The sequence below is a fragment of the Danio rerio genome, chromosome 8, assembly GCF_052040795.2.
Source record: "Danio rerio strain M-AB ecotype USA chromosome 8, GRCz13ab, whole genome shotgun sequence".
Lineage (NCBI taxonomy): Eukaryota > Metazoa > Chordata > Actinopteri > Cypriniformes > Danionidae > Danio > Danio rerio.
The window spans coordinates 18,941,206-18,948,271 of record NC_141028.1 but is presented as its reverse complement, the minus strand read 5'-3'; the positions used below and the strand labels follow the sequence as shown (position 1 = coordinate 18,948,271).

Genomic DNA, 7,066 nt, shown 5'->3' with positions numbered 1-7,066 from the left:
TATATATATATATATATATATATATATATATATATATATATATATATATATATATATATATATAGGCCACTTTATTAGGTACACCTGTCCAACTGCTCATTAACACAAATGTCTATTCAGCCAATCACATGGCAGCAACTCAACGCATTTCTGCATGTAGACACGGTCAAGACGAGAAGAAAGGTGATTTAAGTGACTTTGAACGTGTCATGGTTGTTAGTGTCAGACAAGCTGGTTTGAGTATTTCAGAAACTGCAGATCTACTGGGATTTTCATGCACAACCATCTCTAAAGTTTATGGAAAATGGCCCAAAATAGAGAAAATAGTGGCAGTTTTGTGGGCGCAAATGCCTTGTTGATGGCAGAGGTCAGAGGAGAATGGCCAGACTTGTTCCACTGATAGAAAGGCAACATTAACTCAAATAACCACTCATTACAGCCGAGGTATGCAGAAGAGCATCTCTGAACACACTACACTTCCAACCTTGAGACAGATGAGCTACAGCAGCAGAAGACCACACCGGGTGCCACTTCTTTTAGCTAACAACAGGAAACTGAGTCTACAATTCACACAGGTTCACCAAAATTAAACAATAAAAGATTGGAAAAATGTTGCCTGGCCTGATGGGTCTTGATGTCTGCTGCGGCATTGGGATGGTAGGGTCAGAATTTGGCATCAACAACATGAAACCATGGATCCATCCAGCCTTGTATCAACGGTTCAGGCTAGTGGTGCTGGTGTAATGGTGTGGGGGATATTTACTCGGCACACTTTGGGCCCATTAGTACCAATTGAGCATTGCGTCAATGCTACAGCCTACCTGAGTATTGTTGCTGACCATGTCCACCCCTATATGACCACAGTGAACCCATATTCTTATGGCTACTTCCAGCAGGATAATGCGCCATGTCATAAGCGCAAATCATCATATGATGTCTTTAGGAAAGAGGCTGTAATATTAAGATCAATCACATGATCTTGTTTACAATCTATAGGCTTACAATGCTTTTGGGAAATGCAGGCTAGGTGTAAACAGCATCTTACACTGTATTGGTTGGTTAGACCTGCCTGTTTGCTTCAGACCACCAACTGAATATTTCTCCGCATCCCTGCTGATTGTGCATGGGAGAATCTATTATAGGGGTCAGATTTTTATTTATACAAACGTATTATTATTTTTATTATTATTATTATTATTATTTGTAATACAGATCAGTGCAAACTATTTTCCATAATATATTTAAAACTCGTCCAGAGTACTTTTTCAAACATTAATTAATAAATGTTTGACCTTGAAATAAGATAATGCAAATCAAATAAGACAATGGAATATATATGCTAAAATAACTAGAAATAAATAGAAAATATATACTCCATAATCTTAGAAAATATTAAGTGGCTACTCCTAAAATGTATCTATGAAAAAAAACATTTGTTTTAGGGAAATAACCGCTTAGGCCAAATATACAGCACAGTACAATAACGTTTCAAAGTAATAAAAAGGACAACAAAAGTCACGGAGAGAAAACAAGAGACATCACCTTAGAGTCAACCCATGCTTTTATTTTGGTGCATATAAAAAACATTTTTATTGGATTTTACCAGTTTTCGTACGTAAATTTTATTTCTACAGTTCTATCCAATAGACTGTGATAAACAAGGAGTCTGATAAACAACTACACGGTCTTGTGAAACCTCCAGATCATTTTTGTCATTCAAGTCACATGATGAAAACAAAAAAGTTATCCCTAAATATCATGTGTCAAAGTCTGTTTGTGTATTTCTGCCATGATTTAAAAAGAGACGAGAAGGACGCACTGATTTCATCCATTTCGGGTCATCAAGAATCTACAGTATATGTGTCAAAATAAGTCCCAAATTCAGTGTTTGGGTTGTTTTTTTTTTCATGAAGGATGATCTAAACACTTCTCTGGATCTGGAAATCAAAATGCCCTGTAATCCCCCAACAGAGATGACTTTTCTCACACACTGCATGAAAAGCAAACGTTTTTGAAGTTTTCAGTCAGACGAACACAGCATAGATGGAAATATGATGGAGGTTCTTACAGCTGGTCATAAACTACAGGAAGCTTGTTTCTGCCATGAAATAAATCATTTTAAACATCCAATTGCAAACTTTTTCCTTACGTTTCTGACTTTCCTCTCAGAATTGTGATTTAACACCTCAAATTCAAATGTTTTATGCAAAAATAAAAGACATATTCATAAAAAGCTTACAAACTTCTGGAGAACTGACTATATCTCACAGAATGTTGTCCTTTTTTTCACAAAATTTTCTTCTAAATGGCAAGAATTGTAGTAAAAAAATTGTAAAGAACTGCAAAAAAGCCTGTAAATCCACAACTGCAACATAAAAAGTGGTGAAAATTCTAAATGAACTCAGAAATAAGACCTAATCAGTGTTGCCAGATTGGGCGGTTTTAAATTGCGCAGGTAAAAAATGGCATAGGCAGGTTGACAAATTTTGTGTGGTTTTGAAACGTAGATTTTATAGGCAACTAATCTAACAAAACTTAAGTGTGTGCTCCTACTCCACTCAGTTAGTAGTGACCAGTGCATGATAGCGCAAACCGTGTGGGCCCACTCACAAGAGGAGGTGAAGGAAAGTTGCATCAAAATCTGACGCCCCGAACAAATCTGACTCACCTTCACATCAGCACCTGCAGTTAAAACTCACATCGGTTTATCGTGACACTTTTATCGATCATTTTTTCCCCGCAACTGACAGCAAGAACAAACATAGAAGCATTGTCTGATTGACAAGCAGCACCTAATTATGTTCAAAATAATTTAAAATGGCAAATGTTACAAATTTATACCCCATTTCGAAATTAAAACATACTCTAAAACATAGGTCTCAATCTCTATTCCTGGAGAGCCGCAGCTCTGCATAGTTTTGCTCCAACCCTAATCAAACACAGCTCATCCAACTAATCAAGGTGTTTAAAACTATTAGAGACTATTAAGCAGGTGTGAGTTGGATGTGGTTGGAGCTAAACTATGCAGAGCTGCGACCCTCCAGTAATTGAGTTAGAGACTATTAATGTATAAGGTAGTGTAATCTGTGTAATCTACACAATATTAAGTGCTGTATGTGGGTGAGAGGGGCCAGTGTTTCGATGCAATCTGGTTATGTTGTGGTTCTGTGACTGCTGGTGTTGGCTGCTGTATGGTTAAAGTTATGACAGTTAAAGTAACTAGCTTCATTTTGATTTGATTAAAAATAGGCGTTTTGTGTGTTTGGTCGAGCTTTAGGACTAGAAAAAGTCAGCTATATCTTATCCGCTATATCGAAGATTCAGAATTTGTCCTTTACATGAGCTCAATTGTACTTTTTTGACTGCTATGCCATCATAGTGAAAATAACCCATCGAACAAGGCTTTAAGACCAAGTGGAATCCTTGGCTGTTGCTGCGGCAGGACTTCAGCTAATCCGTTTTGGCCAATACTAACAAATATTTTCATTTTACAATCTGACTTGCCACTGTATTGTTTTTAAATAGAGAAAACATTTTACAAGTGACTTTTATTCTAACTCTTAGACCTTATTCCTAAAACAAAAAAAAGACCAATAAAAAGGTGTGAAGCACCAAAAACGGCCCATATTAAAATGAATTAGAATACTTTTTGGCTATTGTTGTTATCCATGAATAATCAATTATACTTTTTTTTATGAAGGAGGCTAATTAATACTATTATTGTTATTTTGTTTTTATTATTTTATTTCAAATGGCCAAATTGTGACTGAGCAAAGTTGAATGTGCTGGTTAGTTTGTTATTTGCCTAATAAATGACAATAAGCTACTGCTTTTCATTTAAACTTTAACAAATTCCTATTATTTTCTAATGATATATGATAGAATACGTGTGTAATTTAAAAATAGTTATTTTTCATATTTTTTAATTCGAAAACTTTAGGAAATATTTTTGGTACATCAAAAAGTGGGATTATTATGACGAATACAGCTAGAAATAGTGCTTAAGATGCCACTAAAATGCAGTATTTAAGTCTCAAAATAAATCACTGCAAATGTCCACTTTTTTAGAAAAAAGACCCAACCCTTTCAGCAGGCTAGCTACGACCTGAATCTGGCAACACTGGAACTAATTTCTTTAAATCTGCAGGTTTTTAAAAACAAAACAAAAACAGCAACTTTAAATATCATATTTTCAATTACAAACCTGCAAGTTAACATTTCACGTCCGACATTTCTTCTTACAGTCGTAAATGCAGGATTTTATAAATTCACAGTTGTGAGAAAGCCAATGAATTATTTGCAATGGCAAATAATAAAGCAGGGATCAACAAACTTGTTCCTGGAGGTCCGGTGTCCTGCAGATTTTACCTCCAACCCTAATCAAACACACCTGAACAAGCTAATCAAGGTCTTACTAGGTATACTGAAACACCCAGGCAGGTGTGTTGAAGCAAGTTGGAGCTAAACCCAGCAGGACAACGGACCTCCAGGAACGAGATTGGTGAGCCCTGTAATAAAGGTATAGTGCGAAAAAAGTCAGAAATTCACAAGATGTAAACTCAGAACTCAAAAATAAAAAGAAATCATAATTGTGAGCGATTCTAAGAGAAAAATTAGAACTGTGAGACATGAACGTTCATCCTCGAAGCTTCAAGTTGACATCTTGCAATGCAATGTTGGCAGAAACCGGCTTCCACACACAATCTAAAGCCATCACACTGGCCTGCTTTAACCCTGTCCAATGAGGTCTGACAGCTTTTGTCTATTTTTTTTTTCATCTTCTTCTTCTTAAAAGCATTTATGCCACATAAACAGGAGGAACACGACAAACACATCTAGGTCAATTTCCAGCCAGTAGTTTCTTTAGTGCAGCAAGAGGATAAAAACTAAAGATCTATCTGTAAGGCACAACCCTCAGGCCACTTTCTTTTACAAAGAAAAACAAAAATCAACACAGTCATGACTATCATTTGGCTTTTCCCCCTTCTCTACGCAATCTCTCTAGAGACACATATCAATGGGATATCAGTACATACTAAGAATAACAAACATTCTCTCAGTAAGAGTCTTATTAAACAACACCATCACCAAAAGGGATGATATAATCGTTTACAACAACATAATAAGAGCAACCATATGTTCTGTACAGCACAATAAATACACGTATGTAAACAGAGAGAAATGAGAAACGTCGGAGACAGTAGTAAAAAAAATCATGATCCACTAATAAAAACAAACAACTTGGCAACCGAGTGAGTTTTAAATAAAGCGAGCGATGAAAAAAAAAGGGGGCCGTTTCAAAAGGCGTCAGTATCACACAGAGTTTTGTACATTTGATTAGGTATATTTACTGCATATGTAGAATTCAACTATGTAGGAAAACCCACTCGCAAGCCTGGCGATGCTACAGTTTGAATACAATGCTTCGATATGCTACAAGCACGTCGAAGAGCATTAATAAATAACATGAACGTAACAGAAATAAAAGAAGAGGGCGTTTGTACAGTAGGACACTTGACAGCGATGAGGAAAGCAGCAGCTCGGGTCTTCACTACTGGAAAATGTTTGGCATCTCATTAAGAAACATAAATACAGTCAAATGAAAAAAAGCGAAAAAAGACAGCATCATGTTGATCATAGGCGTCAAATTTAAATCCTGGAGAGCCGCAGCTTTGCACAGTTTTGCTCCAACCCTAATCAAACACAGCTGATCTAACTAATCAAGGTGTTCAAGACTACTAGAGACTATTAAGCAGATGTGAGTTGCAGGTGTTAGAGCTAAGCTGTGCAGAGCTGCGGCCCTCCACGAATTGAGTTTGAGACTACTGATGTAGATGCACACTCTGCACTGATCACGCGACAGAAAACAAAGCGGTGAATTGAGCTTCAGCGTTTATGATGGTTTTCTTTTTAACTGGCCAGAGACATACGACACCAAACAGTCTGTAAAGTGATTGGAACGTAACTAATAACTGAATAAAAGATTATCGTCGGTATTATTTTCTCATTCCGACAGTAATGTAGTCATAATGTGCACTTTTTGTGTAGCTGCTTTGGAATGGTAACTATTGTGAAAAGCGCCATACAAATAAACTTGAATTGAATTATTATTAATGTCAATAATATGTGGTGTTGTGTTTGAATTGATACCAATGATTAATATAATTATTATCAATACCATTCATTTCATAGTAATAATCATAATATTAAGCCTTCTTAATGCCCTGATTGAAAGCGTGAAGTTTTAACGGGGATTATTACGAGATTTGTAAACTTCTAAGTTACAATATATTATTCTTCGCCCAATAAAGTGTTATAATGACACTATTATTATTATTATTATTATTATATATGAAATGATACCCCGTATTATTATTCTAAATGATAATAATAATAATAATAATAATGATAATAATAATAGCATTTATTTGTTTTTTGGGGGCAAAAAACATTAAAGGTGCAGTAGGTGATCTGTTAAAATGCTAACCGTTATCATAACAGCTTTAAAAACACAATCCCTCCCCTGCCGTCCAAAGCCATGTCTCCTAAAATCACGAAAGTGCACCTTAAAGATGACAGTAGACATCCCACTAGATCATGTCATTAACTAGTTACAAAACTTTCCGTATGAAAAACAGTATTATATCTAGCACGTTTCAGTTGTGTAGCAAGCAAAACTTGTCATAATGTGCAATATTTCATGCACGCTTTGTCCTAAAGTGACTATGGTGGTTGGCCGGCGAGGTGCAAGAATTACCCTTATTACTAAACCATACTTAGATGCTATTTCAGATCGAATATTTAAAGTAGCATGGTAAACAATATAGGGAGCGCGTCACAGATTGTTATTGTTCAAAACTGAACCAATGTGAATATAAAACCAACTTCACATCAGTAAATCAGGCTAGGTGTAATAGCGCTATTTATTTCTGTTTTGTTGTTAAACTAAATAAAAAGCTACAATATCAATGCTCCTAAAGGTCCCTAATGAAATTTAAAATAGTCACGTCAATCTTTCATCGCAAGATTTCAGTGGCTGATCAACACTACTGTGCGTATAAGCCAT

General features: G+C 35.8%; 1 protein-coding gene across 5 annotated transcripts in view; it reads right to left on the bottom strand.

The window, feature by feature from the left end:
* Nucleotides 1-1,543: 1,543 nt before the first annotated feature.
* pde4d (phosphodiesterase 4D, cAMP-specific) overlaps nucleotides 1,544-7,066 on the bottom strand; it is a 234,878-nt gene continuing 229,355 nt past the window's right edge. For 3 of the 5 annotated variants that reach the window (XM_087264468.1, XM_087264470.1, XM_087264471.1), the window contains one exon: nucleotides 1,544-4,339. The gene's annotated coding sequence lies outside the window, so the exon portion shown is untranslated. The remainder of the gene's footprint in view (nucleotides 4,340-7,066) is intronic. The other 2 variants (XM_087264469.2, XM_087264472.1) reach the window with 1 other exon arrangement.